The following is an 18,382-nucleotide window of genomic DNA, read 5'->3' as shown; positions in this document are numbered from 1 at the left end:
TATAACTACTATAATACTGCCCCCTATATACAAGAATATAACTACTATAATACTGCCCCCTATATACAAGAATATAACTACTATAATACTGCCTCCTATATACAAGAATATAACTACTATAATACTGCCCCTATATACAAGAATATAACTACTATAATACTGCCCCTATATACAAGAATATAACTACTATAGTACTGCCCCCTATATACAAGAATATAACTACTATAATACTGCCCCTATATACAAGAATATAACTACTATAATACTGCCCCTATATACAAGAATATAACTACTATAATACTGCCCCTATATACAAGAATATAACTACTATAGTACTGCCCCTATATACAAGAATATAACTACTATACTGCCCCCTATATACAAGAATATAACTACTATAATACTGCCCCCTATATACAAGAATATAACTACTATACTGCCCCCTATATACAAGAATATAACTACTATACTACTGCCCCCTATATACAAGACTATAACTACTATAATACTGCCCCTATATACAAGAATAACACTACTATAATACTGCTCCTATATACAAGAATATAACTACTATAATACTACCCCCTATATACAAGAATATAACTACTATAATACTGCCCCCTATATACAAGACTATAACTACTATAATACTGCCCCTATATACAAGAATATAACTACTATAATACTGCCCCTATATACAAGAATATAACTACTATAATACTGCTCCTATATACAAGAATATAACTACTATACTGCCCCCTATATACAAGAATATAACTACTATAATACTGCCCCCTATATACAAGAATATAACTACTATACTGCCCCCTATATACAAGAATATAACTACTATAATACTGCCCCCTATATACAAGAATATAACTGCTATAATACTGCCCCCTATATACAAGAATATAACTACTATAATACTGCTCCTATATACAAGAATATAACTACTATAATACTGCTCCTATATACAAGAATATAACTACTATAATACTGCCCCCTATATACAAGAATATAACTACTATAGTACTGCCTCCTATATACAAGAATATAACTACTATAATACTGCCCCCTATGGACAAGAATATAATTTAGTATAAAGAAAGTGAATTGCATACAATGGGGATCCTGTAAGAACATTATAAATGCCCTATGGCCCATAGTACGCTTGTTTGGATCTGTGCGCATTAGTTGGTACTTTGCTCTAGAACAGTAGTGCTGCATCACAGTGTTCGTATTAGTAATACCTCAGTGCACCTACATAACTACTGATTGGCACCTCACACATGAAGAACTCCATCCTATGTCCTTACTGTAATCTAAACAGAAACCGAACATGAAAAACCTTCTGACTCCCCAAATTCCGGCAGAGCTAACGACCCACTTACAACATAACTTGCATATCCAGCAGGAAAAAGCTGCTCTTGTACTGTCCCTAGGTTTCATGTACAGTGAATCACAGCTAAAAAACAAAAAATGAGTCGTGCAAAGAACTTTTAATCTCTGTTTTCTTCTGTTATCAACCTGTTCTACTTCTGACCTCTGTATGTAGCTGGGTCCAGAAAGTTACAGCAGCTGTTTTTAGAAGCTATGGAGTTCTCATTTAGTCACAGACTCATCCACGCTGTACATAATTGCAGTGCCTACTGTCAAGCTGCTCCCCCATGATTTACACTGCATCTCTGCTTGTTGTATAAGCACAAGTCCACAAAAAACTCATTGAGAACCAATTTCCATTACAGCAATGACAGAATGGTTATAAACTAAAAGAGAATAAGATTATCAGGATACCACCACATGTATATATGGGCCCTATGGAGCACCAGAAGGATCCTGGAATTCCCATACACAAAATTATTGGTGGTTCCCTTCCTATGTTATTTAAAGAGTTTTCCAGGATTAGAAAAAAGTGCCTGCTTTTTTTTTTTTTATTAAAAAAACAGCACCCCACTTGTCCATTGGCTAGGTTTGGTATTGCAGCTAAGCCCAATTAAAAGGGGTCGTCCAGTTTAGAAAATCCATTGTCATACACCCTATTGGAGAATTCTGAATTAATAGAGGGGGGTCCCCTGTTCAGGATCCTCATCTCTTGGACAGAATGGATAGCAGTTATAAAGAGCGTCTCTCTCTCTCTCTGGAGGACCTGTCCTGTCCTGTATTACACAGACAACACGTTTATATGAATGGACACTGTGTACTGCTGCATTTCTCCTGTGGTGGCGCTGCAGGGAAATTAAACACTTACTGACAGGTCTCCCGACAGTTTACAGCTGATCGTTGGGGGTCCCTTTTGATCTGCTTTATGTTAATTGACCCTTCTAACAAGTAGGGATTGTCCAAAGCGGAGAACCCTTTAAGTGAATGGGACTAAACTGCAATACTAGAAACAGCCCATGGATAGGAGGGGCACAGTATCTGGAAAAAAACAGACCTTTCTTGCTAATCTTGGATGACCGTATCATATATGCATGCGGCAATTGTGTAGGTAAAAATACACAAATCCTATATGGACCACTCCAATGAGCTAAGTATTATCCTCCGGATTTATTTGGGTAAAATAAAATCATTTTTCCACAATGGCTTCAATAATTTCCTTATTGCTTCACGCTGTGACTGATATTTGCTGACCCGGTGGTCTGGCTATGGAAGGGTTAACTGGCCAGCACCGGGCTCTGTTGTTTTGCTCAAAATCCAGGCGCAGTAATAGCTTTGCAGGTAATTACATACCTGCTTCAGTGCACGATTAAATTCCCTGGAGATCTTCCATGCATTAAACGTTTTTTGTCTCTGGGGAAAAATCTATGCCAATGGCGGACCAAAACAAGAGATTGATGATGAAAGTCGTAGGTCGTGAGCCGTGCTGGGGTAACCGGTGTGTAATCCAGCGCCACTAGTGAAGGACGCCACACGGCAAGATTGATAACACAAATGAGAAATATCTATCTTTTGTGAAAGAATTTGTCGCTAATTATGTTTAAGGGGTTGCCTGCTTATGCCAAACTCCTATTAGATGGCTGGTCCCTATCCTATAACTATATGGCAGGGGATCATGCTGTTCGGTGCCCTATCAAACAGCAGCTTGCAGTGGAGGACTGGCAATGTTTATGCAAGCCAACCTAACATTACATTACTTATCTTGACCTGATTGGCAGATACATCCTGTATTATACTCCAGAGCTGCACTCACTAATCTGCTGGTGGAGTCACAGTGTACATACATTACATTACTTATCCTGTACTGATCCTGAGTTATATTCTATATTATACTCCAGAGCTGCACTCACTATTCTGCTGGTGGAGTCACTGTGTACATACATTACATTACTTATCCTGTACTGATCCTGAGTTACATCCTGTATAGGGGCATGCCCACACGTGGCGGATTTCCTCCGCAACTGTCAGCATCAATGCCGCACAGAATCTGCGTTGCAGATTCTGCGGCGGATCTGCCCAAAATGTGCAGTAAATTGATGCGGACTAGCTGCTGCGGACTGCGGGAAAAGTGCTTCCCTTCTCTGTATCAGTGCAGGATAGAGAGAAGGGACAGCACTTTCCCTAGTGAAAGTAAACGAATTTCATACTTACCGGCCGTTGTCTTGGTGACGCGTCCCTCTTTCGGCATCCAGCCCGACCTCCCTGGATGACGCGGCAGTCCATGTGACCGCTGCAGCCTGTGATTGGCTGCAGCCGTCACTTAGACTGAAACGTCATCCTGGGAAGCCGGACTGGAGACAGAAGCAGGGAGTTCTCGGTAAGTATGAACTTCTATTTTTTTGACAGGTTGCTGTATATTGGGATCGGTAGTCACTGTCCAGGGTGCAGAAACAGTAAGGGTATGTGCACACACACTAATTACGTCCGTAATTGACGGACGTATTTCGGCCGCAAGTACCGGACCGAACACAGTGCAGGGAGCCGGGCTCCTAGCATCATACTTATGTCCGATGCTAGGAGTCCCTGCCTCGCTGCCGGACAACTGTCCCATACTGTAATTATGTTTTCAGTACGGGACAGTTGTCCTGCAGCGAGGCAGGGACTCCTAGCATCGGACATAAGTATGATGCTAGGAGCCCGGCTCCCTGCACTGTGTTCGGTCCGGTACTTGCGGCCGAAATACGTCCGTCAATTACGGACGTAATTAGTGTGTGTGCACATACCCTTACTGCCGATCGCTTAACTCTTTCAGCACCCTGGACAGTGACTATTTACTGACGTCTCCTAGCAACGCTCCCGTAATTCCGGGAGCCCCATTGACTTCCTCAGTCTGGCTGTAGACCTAGAAATACATAGGTCCAGCCAGAATGAAGAAATGTCATGTCCAAAAAGCAAGACGCATCAGCAGCACACATAACATGTGCATGACAGCTGCGGACTTCATTGCGGAATTTAGAATCTCCATTGAAGTCAATGGAGAAATTCCGCCATGAGTCCGCAACCAGTCCGCCACAACTCTGCAACATCCCTTGCATGCTGCGGACACCAAATTCCGCTCCGCAGCCTATGCTCCGCAGCTGAATTTTACGCATCGTCTAAACGAACACTGCTAAGTAAAAGTGGAAGTCAATGGAGAAACAGCTCCGCTGCGGATTAACGCTGCGGAGTGTCCGCTGCGGAATTCAAGAGGAATTCCGCCACGTGTGGGCATGCCCTTACACTCCAGAGCTGCACTCACTATTCTGCTGGTGGAGTCACTGTGTACATACATTACATTACTTATCCTGCACTGATCCTGAGTTACATCCAGTATTATACTCCAGAGCTGAACTCACTATTCTGCTGGTGGAGTCACTGTGGACATACATTACATCTTATACTGATCCTGAGTTACATCCTGTATTATACTCCAGAGCTGCACTCACTATTCTGCTGGTGAAGTCACTGTGAACATACATTACATTACTTATCCTGTACTGATCCTGAGTTATATCCTGTATTATACTTCAGAGCTGAACTCACTATTCTGCTGGTGGAGTCACAGTGTACATACATTACATTACTTATCCTGTACTGATCCTGAGTTACATCCTGTATTACACTCCAGAGCTGCACTCACTATTCTGCTGGTGGAGTCACTGTGTACATACATTATTTATCCTGTACTGATGCTGAGTTACATCCTGTATTATACTCCAGAGCTGCACTCACTATTCTGCTGGTGGAGTCACTGTGTACATACATTACATTACTTATCCTGTACTGATCCTGAGTTACATCCTGCATTATACTCGAGAGCTGCACTCACTATTCTGCTGGTGGAGTCACTGTGTACATACATTATATTACTTATCCTGTACTGATCCTGAGTTACATCCTGTATTATATTCCAGAGCTGCCCTCACTATTCTGCTGGTGGAGTCACTGTGTGCATACATTACATTACTTATCCTGTACTGATCCTGAGTTACATCCTGTATTATACTCCAGAGCTGCAGTCACTATTCTGCTGGTGGAGACACTGTGTACATACATTACATTACTTATCCTGTACTGATCCTGAGTTACATCCTGTATTATACTCCAGAGCTGCACTCACTATTCTGCTGGTGGAATCACTGTGTACATACATTACATTACTTACCCTGTACTGATCCTTAGTTACATCCTGTATTATACTCCAGAGTTGCACTCACTCTTCTGCTGGTGGAGTCACTGTGTACATACATTACATTACTTATCCTGTACTGATCCTGAGTTATTTCCTGTATTATACTCCAGAGCTGCACTCACTATTCTGCTGGTGGACTCACTGTGTACATACATTACTTCTCCTGTACTGATCCTGAGTTACATACTGTATTATACCCCAGAGCTGCACTCACTATTCTACAAGCAATGCAATGTGTTTACAAAGTGACAGAGCTCTTTATATACAATGTCTATATATAAGTTGTGAAATGGTGTCTAAGGTGGACATACACTTTAAATGAGTCTTTGTGACATATTTTGAGCCGGGAGTAGCAGAGTACGGCTGATTTAGTTTGCTCCAATTTTTGTATTAATAACTGATAAAATCAGGTGATATAAATGCGGCCATCTTGTTTGTGATTAGCCACACCCCCTTTTTTACCATAAAAAAATTAATCGTAAGATCTGTTGTTATACTTGGGGGATGGTATAAATAATTACAGCGCACTTTGCAATGGTCAAATTCACCACCCCCATTGCGTCCTTTTCACGCCACAGACAGGTGATCGCGGCTATTTTTATTTGCGTGCCTGCCGTTATTGTGTCTTATTTTATTGGAAACATTCAATAGACAGTGATTTTATTTTGAGTCTTATCTCTCGCTGGTAAGAGGTCATTTTACCATTCGCTCGTCTTCTGAATGAGTTTCCTTCAGAAAAGAACATTACCAGATGAGCCATAAATGAGGCCTAAGTTTTGATAAGAAAACAAAAGACATAATAGGGAGCTCAGGTTCTCCCAGCATGCCCTGCTTCTCCGGTCCTCCGCGATTCATGGCGAGATAAAGAGGCTCGCAGGAAACCTGCTGACACTGGGCTGAATATAAGGACGGATTATCAAAGGTCCTAGACAAAGATGAAACATACGGAATTTACAAAGCGCAATTCTCATTGATGGAGATGAGAGCCGCGTCTTGATACTTTGTATCTTATTGTATCACTTCTCCAGTCAATGGTATCACAGGCTCCCAGGGACCGGGCCTGGACTTCAATGAAGTTTCCAACATGTGGGGCTCTTATTAAAGGGCAACCGTAGATATAAGTTATAAGTCGTCCTTGTCTGTCGATTCTTTTCAGCCGTTTCTTTTCCCGATCTGCATCTGCGATATAGGTGGCGGCCATTACAACTCCTGTGGGGTTGTCACTCAACTTTCCCAGACGTGTGAATGGCAGCACAGCAGAAGTGTTTCAGGAGAGGAAGATGATTCACTGCATAATTAGGCAAATTTTCCATTCAGGAACCTGGCAAAGCTGGATGAAAACCTCTTCAGGGCTGCAATGGAAGCCATAATGTTGTCATCCAGCTGTCCCAGATACACATATAGCTAAGAAATAGGTAAGTATAACAATTAGACAGAAGAGGAGGAATAAAGTTATGCAGTAATACAACCCCTGCATACATTTTGCAGGTAAATTTGCCATTCTGGAGTCTTGGAAAGCTGGGTGGGTGCCCATGTTGGAACTATAATGGTGGCCATATTAGTTGTCACTGTGCTTTCTCAGAAAATGATGAAACAGTTACATAACATTTATAACAATTTGGAACAAAAGGGCAAATAGTATTTGTACATCAGGCAAAGCACCTTGTTGGGAACTGCGCCGTGATAGTGAAAATCCAAAGGGGCTGTGGTCTAGGCATTGGTGGGAGTCCCTGGATGCCTTCGTCCATCAATGTCTGTCCTAAAAATCTCCTTTAATAGGGGTTTTCCAGGATAAGAAAAACGCTCTTTTTTATTCCAGAAACAGCGCCACTCTTGTCCAATGGCGGTGTCAGGTATTGCAGCTCATCCCCATTCAAGTGAGCCTAATATAGAGCACTGAAATTGATTGAAAAGATTTCTGCCACCTAGTGGTCAGTGAAGGAAAGACGGACTGCAGGGGCCAGCAAATGACATAGGATATTATGGACAAATCTACGATATGTATCTATGCTGCCCCAGAAGTGTATAACATAGGGGCCCAGTGACAAATCTGAATTAGTGATGTAAAAAAAAGGAAAATGCGTTTTCCCGCCAGACTCCGTAGACATTTGCGTTACCAGCATTCAAGCGAATTGCCACCTTTCATCATCCGGTTGTTTTTTGGCCAAAATTCTGTTCTGATTAATAGATAATTTATAGTGGTCGGAGCTCAAAGCGTCAAATCCCCTGCATGGACATCGGGTTAAAGGATAAAATTCTGTCTACCTGCAGCCACCAGTAGGGGGAGCTCGGGAGTTCATTAGGGCATTTTACAGAGGTAATAAATGTAATAGGGCCTAAACGAGTGACAGGTTCCCTTAAAGAATTTTGTATATTTAGATTATTGCTAAATTAGGAAAACCTTTTCGCACGTTCTGCGTCTCAAGTTACACAACTCTATCGAATCACATTAGGATCTAAAGCAAGATGGCGTGGGTAGACATGCAGACAAAACCGTTTCAGGCCGGGCCGTGTAAAAGTGCCTTTAGGGGCCTGCAATAATAAGTTGATGACAGGATGTCCCCCTGCTGGGACCCCAAGCGATCAGCTGTAATCTGTGAGGGAACCAAGTAGTGTTACATTTCTCTGCAGCGCCACCACAGGACGAATCAAGCATTACATAGTTACAACTGAAATCAATGGGCTGTCCATTTAATGCACATACAGGCTGCGCCTTCCACGGTTAGACATTCTCTACTATGGTTTTTGAAAAAGGTTTTCTACACCAGAAAAGCCCTTTAAAAGGCCTTTCGGTTTTATATGATAAAATTTTAATATTTAGATTTAAAAAAGTTCTACAACTTTTGTGTTTCATTATTTTCAAGATCTCTGCTTGCTGTCAGTGGTCAGTGTGTGAGAACTTCCAGAAGATAAAACTCACATGGCGGCAGACTTTCATCCTATATGTATCGCCAGCTGGCCATATAGATTATGTATAAATCATCCATAATGGCCAACTTTGACCTATCCATCCAATGATGGTGCCGATCACAACAGATAAGGCCCCATAGAACTGCTAAAAAAAATTTTTTTTTTTGGGCTGTTCATCGTCTCCAGTGGCATGTGTGTGACTGCGTCAAATCATAGAATAAGATCGCTCATAAAGTTTAATATTCTTTTGTATGATAATAATGTGCAATACCATCTGGGATTATTTGGGGGGTGGGGGGTTACCTGCTAAATGTCACTTACAGGCAGATTTAGGTGTTTTTTGCTAGTCAGAGACTGATCTGTTTTTTTTCTAGCACAAACACTGAATGATTTACCCTCCTGACTTTTCATGTATAGTTATGTTTACAGTTTTCGTTTCTGGCTCTCAAAGGATTTGGAACATGTGGGGATTTACAGCCGTCCTTCTCTGTTGGGGTTTTATATCTAGGAAAAGGCATTAATTAACCTCCAGCCTTGCTCTGACGACATCACATGAAACATTTAGCAGCTGTTGTCCGAGAGTGTTGATGTTATGTGGTTTATAGCTCTGTATAGTTTGTAGTAGATTACAGCAGTAGCTTTCTGATATTGAAGATATAACACAATATAACTACTATAATACTGCCCCTTATAAACAAGAATATAACTACTATAATACTGCTCCTATATACAGTAATATAACTACTATAATACTGCCCCTATATACAAGAATATAACTACTATAATACTGCCCTCCTATATACAAGAATATAACTACTATAATACTGCCCCTATATACAAGAATATAACTACTATAATACTGCCCCTATATACAAGAATATAACTACTATAATACTGCCCCTATATACAAGAATATAACTACTATAATACTGCCCCCTATATACAAGAATATAACTACTATAATACTGCCCTATATACAAGAATATAACTACTATAATACTGCCCCCTATATACAAGAATATAACTACTATAATACTGCCCCTATATACAAGAATATAACTACTATAATACTGCCCCCTATATACAGGAATATAACTACTATAATACTGCCCCTTATAAACAAGAATATAACTACTATAATACTGCTCCTATATACAGTAATATAACTACTATAATACTGCCCCTATATACAAGAATATAACTACTATAATACTGCCCCTATATACAAGAATATAACTACTATAATACTGCCCCTATATACAAGAATATAACTACTATAATACTGCCCCTATATACAAGAATATAACTACTATAATACTGCCCCCCATATACAAGAATATAACTACTATAATACTGCTCCTATATACAAGAATATAACTACTATAATACTGCCCCTATATACAAGAATATAACTACTATAATACTGCTCCTATATACAAGAATATGACTACTATAATACTGCTCCTATATACAAGAATATGACTACTATAATACTGCTCCTATATACAAGAATATAACTACTATAATACTGCCTCCTATATACAAGAATATAACTACTATAATACTGCCCCTATATACAAGAATATAACTACTATAAGGGCGGGTTCACACATAGCGGAATTTCACTTAAATTCCGCTGCGGACGCTCCGCAGCGTTAATCCGCAGCGGAGCCGTTTCTCCATTGACTTTCACTTTAATTTAGCAGTGTTCGTTTACACGATGCGTACAATTCCGCTGCGGAGCATAGGCTGCGGAGCGGAATTTGGTGTCCGCAGCATGCTCTGTCTGTTGCGGAGCAGTGGCGGACTGGTTGCGGACTCATGGCGGAATTTCTCCATTGACTTCAATGGAGAGTCAAAATTCCGCAATGAAGTCCGCAGATCTTATGTGTGCTGCGGAGCGTATTGTTTTTACTACCATGACATTTCTTCATTCTGGCTGGACCTATGTATTTCTAGGTCTACAGCCAGACTGAGGAAGTCAATGGGGCTCCCGTAATGACGGGAGCGTTGCTAGGAGACGTCTGTAAATAGTCACTGTCCAGGGTGCTGAAAGAGTTAAGCGATCGGCAGTAACTGTTTCTGCACCCGGGACAGTGACTACCGATCTCAATATACATGTATCTGTAAAAAAAAATATAAGTTCATACTTACCGAGAACTCCCTGCGTCTGTCTACAGTCCGGCCTCCCAGGATGACGTTTCAGTGTAAGTGACGGCTGCAGCCAATCACAGGCCAAGCACAGGCTGCAGCGGTGACATGGACTGGAGCGTCATCCAGGGAGGTCGGGCCGGATGCCGAAAGAGGGACGCGTCACCAAGACAACGGGCGGTAAGTATGAATTTCTTTGACTTTCACTAGGGAAAGTGCTGTCCCTTCTCTCTATCCTGCACTGAATAGGGAGAAGAGAAGAACTTTTCCTGCAGTCCGCAGCGGCCAGTCCGCATCAATTTTCTGCACATTTTGTGCAGATCCGCTGCAGAATCTGCAACGCAGATTCTGTGCGGCATTGATGCGGACAGTTGCGGAGGAATTCCGCCATGTGTGGTCATGCCCTAATACTGCCTCTTATATACAAGAATATAACTACTATAATACTGCCCCTATATACAAGAATATAACTACTATAATACTGCTCCTATATACAAGACTATAACTACTATAATACTGCCCCCTATATACAAGAATATAACTACTACAATACTGCCCCCTATATGCAAGAATATAACTACTATAATACTGCTCCTATATACAAGAATATAACTACTATAATACTGCCCCCTATATACAAGAATATAACTACTATAATACTGCTCCTATATACAAGAATATAACTACTATAATACTGCCCCCTATATACAAGAATATAACTACTATAATACTGCCCCCTATATACAAGAATATAACTACTATAATACTGCTCCTATATACAAGAATATAACTACTATAATAATACCACTATATACAAGAATATAGCTACTATAATACTGCCCCCTATATACAAGAATATAACTACTATAATACTGCCCCCTATATACAAGAATATAACTACTATAATACTGCTCCTATATACAAGAATATAACTACTATAATACTGCCCCCTATATACAAGAATATAACTACTATAATACTGCTCCTATATACAAGAATATAACTACTATAATACTGCCCCCTATATACAAGAATATAACTACTATAATACTGCCCCTATATACAAGAATATAACTACTATAATACTGCCCCCTATATACAAGAATATAACTACTATAATAATGCCCCCTATATACAAGAATATAACTACTATAATACTGGTCCTATATACAAGAATATAACTACTATAATACTGCCCCTATATACAAGAATATAACTACTATAATACTGCCCCTATATACAAGAATATTACTACTATAATACTTCCCCTTATACACAAGAATATAACTACTATAATACTGCCCCCTATATACAAGAATATAACTACTATAATACTGCCCGCTATATACAAGAATATAACTACTATAATACTGCCCCCTATATACAAGAATATAACTGCTATAATACTGCCTCTTATATACAAGAATATAACTACTGTAATACTGCTCCTATATACAAGAATATAACTACTATAATACTGCCTCTTATATACAAGAATATAACTACTATAATACTGCTCCTATATACAAGAATATAACTGCTATAATACTGCCTCTTATATACAAGAATATAACTACTATAATACTGCTCCTATATACAAGAATATAACTACTATAATACTGCCCCTATATACAAGAATATAACTACTATAATACTGCCCCCTATATACAAGAATATAAGTACTATAATACTGCCCCCTATATACAAGAATATAACTACTATAATACTGCTCCTATATACAAGAATATAACTACTATAATACTGCCCCTTATACACAAGAATATAACTACTATAATACTGCCCCTATATACAAGAATATAACTACTATAATACTGCCCCTATATACAAGAATATAACTACTATAAGGCTGGGTTCACACGTGGCGGAATTTCACTTGCATTCCGCTGCGGACACTCCGCAGCGTTAATCCGCAGCGGAGCCGTTTCTGCATTGACTTCCACTTCTATTTAGAAGTGTTCGTTTAGACGATGCGTAAAATTCCGCTGCGGAGCATAGGCTGCGGAGCGGAATTTGGTGTCCGCAGCATGCTCTGTCTGTTGCGGACCAGTGGCGGACTGGTTGCGGACTCATGGCGGAATTTCTCCATTGACTTCAATGGAGATTCTAAGTTCCGCAATGAAGTCCGCAGCTGTCATGCACATGTTATGTGTGCTGCGGATGCGTCTTGCTTTTTTGACATGACATTTCTTCATTCTGGCTGGACCTATGTATTTCTAGGTCTACAGCCAGACTGAGGAAGTCAATGGGGCTCCCGGAATTACGGGGGCGTTGCTAGGAGACGTCAGTAAATAGTCACTGTCCAGGGTGCTGAAAGAGTTAAGCGATCGGCAGTAACTGTTTCTGCCCCCTGGACAGTGACTACCGATCCCAATATACAGCAACCTGTAAATAAAATAGAAGTTCATACTTACCGAGAACTCCCTGCTTCTGTCTCCAGTCCGGCTTCCCAGGATGACGTTTCAGTCTAAGTGACGGCTGCAGCCAATCACAGGCTGCAGCGGTCACATGGACTGCCGCGTCATCCAGGGAGGTCGGGCTGGATGCCGAAAGAGGGACGCGTCACCAAGACAACGGCCGGTAAGTATGAAATTTGTTTACTTTCACTAGGGAAAGTGCTGTCCCTTCTCTCTATCCTGCACTGATAGAGAGAAGGGAAGCACTTTTACCGCAGTCCGCAGCAGCTAGTCCGCATCAATTTACTGCACATTTTGGGCAGATCCGCCGCAGAATCTGCAACGCAGATTCTGTGCGGCATTGATGCGGACAGCTGCGGAGGAAATCCGCCACGTCTGGCCGTACCCTAATACTGCCCCCTATATACAAGAATATAATTACTATAATACTGCCCCCTATATACAAGAATATAACTACTATAATACTGCCCCCTATATACAAGAATATAATTACTATAATACTGCTCCCTATATACAAGAATATAATTACTATAATACTGCCCCCTATACACAAGAATATAACTACTATAATACTGCCTTCTATATACAAGAATATAACTACTATAATACTGCCCCTATATACAAGAATATAACTACTATAATACTGCCCCCTATACACAAGAATATAACTACTATAATACTGCCCCCTATATACAAGAATATAACTACTATAATACTGCCTCCTATATACAAGAATATAACTACTATAATACTGCACCTATATACAAGAATATAACTACTATAATACTGCCCCCTATATACAAGAATATAACTACTATAATACTGCTCCTATATACAGGAATATAACTACTATAATACTGCCTCCTATATACAAGAATATAACTACTATAATACTGCCCCCTATATACAGGAATATAACTACTATAATACTGCCTCCTATATAAAAGAATATAACTACTATAACACTGCCTCTATATACAGGAATATAACTACTATTATACTGCCCCCTATATACAGGAATATAACTACTATAATACTGCCCCTATATACAGGAATATAACTACTATAATACTGCCCCTATATACAAGAATATAACTACTATAATACTGCTCCTATATACAAGAATATAACTACTATAATACTGCCCCTATATACAAGAATATAACTACTATAATACTGGCCCTATATACAAGAACATCACTACTATAATACTGCCCCCTATATACAAGAATATAACTACTATACTACTGACCCTATATACAAGAATATAACTACTATAATACTGCCTCCTATATACAAGAATATAACTACTATAATACTGCCCCTATATACAAGAATATAACTACTATAATACTGCTCCTATATACAGGAATATAACTACTATAATACTGCTCCTATATACAAGAATATAACTACTATAATACTGCCCCTATATACAAGAATATAACTACTATAATACTGCCCCCTATATACAAGAATATAAGTACTATAATACTGCTCCTATATACAGGAATATAACTACTATAAGGGCATGACCACACATGGCGGAATTCCTCCGCAACTGTCCGCATCAATGCCGCACAGAATCTGCGTTGCAGATTCTGCAGCGGATCTGCACAAAATGTGCAGAAAATTGATGCGGACTGGCCGCTGCGGACTGCAGGAAAAGTGCTTCTCTTCTCCCTATTCAGTGCAGGATAGAGAGAAGGGACAGCACTTTCCCTAGTGAAAGTCAAAGAAATTCATACTTACCGGCCGTTGTCTTGGTGACGCGTCCCTCTTTCGGCATCCGGCCCGACCTCCCTGGATGACGCTCCAGTCCATGTGACCGCTGCAGCCTGTGCTTGGCCTGTGATTGGCTGCAGCCGTCACTTACACTGAAACGTCATCCTGGGAGGCCGGACTGGAGACAGACGCAGGGAGTTCTCGGTAAGTATGAACTTATATTTTTTTTTACAGATACATGTATATTGAGATCGGTAGTCACTGTCCCGGGTGCAGAAACAGTTACTGCCGATCGCTTAACTCTTTCAGCACCCTGGACAGTGACTATTTACAGACGTCTCCTAGCAACGCTCCCGTCATTACGGGAGCCCCATTGACTTCCTCAGTCTGGCTGTAGACCTAGAAATACATAGGTCCAGCCAGAATGAAGAAATGTCATGGTAGTAAAAACAATACGCTCCGCAGCACACATAAGATCTGCGGACTTCATTGCGGAATTTTGACTCTCCATTGAAGTCAATGGAGAAATTCCGCCATGAGTCCGCAACCAGTCCGCCACTGCTCCGCAACAGACAGAGCATGCTGCGGACACCAAATTCCGCTCCGCAGCCTATGCTCCGCAGCGGAATTGTACGCATCGTGTAAACGAACACTGCTAAATTAAAGTGAAAGTCAATGGAGAAACGGCTCCGCTGCGGATTAACGCTGCGGAGTGTCCGCAGCGGAATTTAAGTGAAATTCCGCCATGTGTGAACCCGCCCTAATACTGCTCCTATATACAAGAATATAACTACTATAATACTGCCTCTTATATACAAGAATATAACTACTATAATACTGCTCCTATATACAAGAATATAACTACTATAATACTGCCCCTATATACAAGAATATAACTACTATAATACTGCCCCCTATATACAAGAATATAAGTACTATAATACTGCTCCTATATACAGGAATATAACTACTATAATACTGCTCCTATATACAAGAATATAACTACTATAATACTGCCTCTTATATACAAGAATATAACTACTATAATACTGCTCCTATATACAAGAATATAACTATTATAATACTGCCCCTATATACAAGAATATAACTACTATAATACTGCCCCCTATATACAAGAATATAACTACTATAATACTGCCCCTATATACAAGAATATAACTTCTATAATACTGACCCCTATGTACAAGAATATAACTGCTATAATACTGCTCCCTATATACAAGAATATAACTACTATAATACTGCCCCCTATATACAAGAATATAACTACTATAATACTGCCCCCTATATGCAAGAATATAAATACTATAATACTGCCCCCTATATACAAGAATATAACTACTATAATACTGCTCCTATATACAAGAATATAACTACTATAATACTGCCCCCTATATACAAGAATATAACTACTATAATACTGCCCCCTATATACAAGAATATAACTACTATAATACTGCTCCTATATACAAGAATATAACTACTATAATACTGCCTCCTATATACAAGAATATAACTACTATAATACTGCCCCCTATATACAAGAATATAACTACTATAATACTGCCCCCTATATACAAGAATATAACTACTATAATACTGCTCCTATATACAAGAATATAACTACTATAATACTGCCCCCTATATACAAGAATATAACTACTATAATACTGCCCCCTATATACAAGAATATAACTACTATAATACTGCTCCTATATACATGAATATAACTACTATAATACTGCTCCTATATACAAGAATATAACTACTATAATACTGCCCCAATATACAAGAATATAACTACTATAATACTGCCTCTATATACAAGAATATAACTACTATAATACTACCACTATATACAAGAATATAACTACTATAATACTGCCCCCTATATACAAGAATATAACTACTATAATACTGCCCCCTATATACAAGAATATAACTACTATAATACTGCCCCCTATATACAAGAATATAACTACTATAATACTGCTCCTATATACAAGAATATAACTACTATAATACTGCCCCTATATACAAGAATATAACTACTATAATACTGCTCCTATATACACAAGAATATAACTACTATAATACTGCTCCTATATACAAGAATATAGCTACTATAATACTGCCCCCTATGTACAAGAATATAACTACTATAATACTGCCCCTATATACAAGAATATAAGTACTATAATACTACCTCTATATACAAGAATATAACTACTATAATACTGCTCCTATATACAAGAATATAACTACTATAATACTGCTCCTATATACAAGAATATAACTACTATAATACTGCTCCTATATACAAGAATATAACTACTATAATACTGCTCCTATATACAAGAATATAACTACTATAATACTGCCCCCTATATACAAGAATATAACTACTATAATACTGCCTCCTATATACAAGAATATAACTACTATAATACTGCCCCTATATACAAGAATATAACTACTATAATATATGGAGACCTGAGTTGGTCTTTAATTCACATCATTCCTTCATCAGAAATAGCAGCAGCTCAGCATTATGGGTTATGTAGTTTTGCAGTCATAATATAATCCCCCTTGGTGCTATGTATAAAGCAATGAACTGAACCTGTAATTTTGGAGATGAAATAAATGGAGAACTGAGAATTATAATTTTAGCACAATTCAAATTGATTTTCCTCCTTTATTTTTAACAAGCCTAATAAGCGCACCTGTCTGGATGTCTGTGCCTACACATTACCTAGAAAAGAATCCCCGATCCCTGCCAAGTAATTATTACTACTGCAATTATGTATATAATTATCTATAAACAATGTAACTGTTTAAGGACCTAAAGATATAGAGATTCTGACATCAGATACAATGTAACTATCATCAGTTAATCAGTGGGCCTTTTTTTATGTATTACTTTGTCACACATTAACCAATATTAATGGGTTTGAACAATCCCTTTTTAGGGGTTTCTCGGTGCCCCACCACAGCAATTACCTCATATAGTTGGGGTAACCAGACAGAGGTTTCCCAGGAACAAAGTATTACACAGGATCCTTTAAAATCAATGGGGCAGTGATATAAACGTGGATATGCCAGATCCCTAAGCAAAAGGTACAGTCTCTAATTTGGCTTATAGAGAGATAGGGGTTAGAGGGACCCCTTTCTATGTACTCAGTATCCCCTAATAGGGCATGCCAAAGGGAGTCATCTAAAACAGACAACCACTTTAAAGTCAATACTGATTCTAAAAGAGAGATAACTTCCCCCATCTGCTTCATCACCCATGATCTACTGATTGAACCCTGCATTCATTGGGACACACATCTTATGAGGATTTCTCTCCTGTTCTTATGTTGGATGCCTATATACAGCTGTACAGGCCACCTGTAGACACAATCTATAGGGGCAGAGAGGAAAGTGCAGAGGAGGTGGGACTTGAAGTTGATTGACAGGTCTGCAGAGAAATCAGGAGTCGGGAGAATTGGTGTCACATTGTCGTCAGTCATAAAAATTGTTATATAGA

At 39.2% G+C, this 18,382-nt stretch overlaps 1 protein-coding gene across 1 annotated transcript in view; it reads left to right on the top strand.

Annotated features, from left to right (window-relative positions):
• Positions 1 to 18,382, top strand: part of KBTBD12 (kelch repeat and BTB domain containing 12) — a 52,181-nt gene that overhangs the window by 32,303 nt on the left and 1,496 nt on the right. The gene's annotated exons all lie outside the window — the stretch shown is intronic.

The sequence above is a fragment of the Rhinoderma darwinii genome, chromosome 7, assembly GCF_050947455.1.
Source record: "Rhinoderma darwinii isolate aRhiDar2 chromosome 7, aRhiDar2.hap1, whole genome shotgun sequence".
NCBI classification, from domain to species: Eukaryota; Metazoa; Chordata; class Amphibia; order Anura; family Rhinodermatidae; genus Rhinoderma; species Rhinoderma darwinii.
Note: the sequence above shows the minus strand (reverse complement) of the source record. Positions and strands in the feature narration are given on the sequence as shown.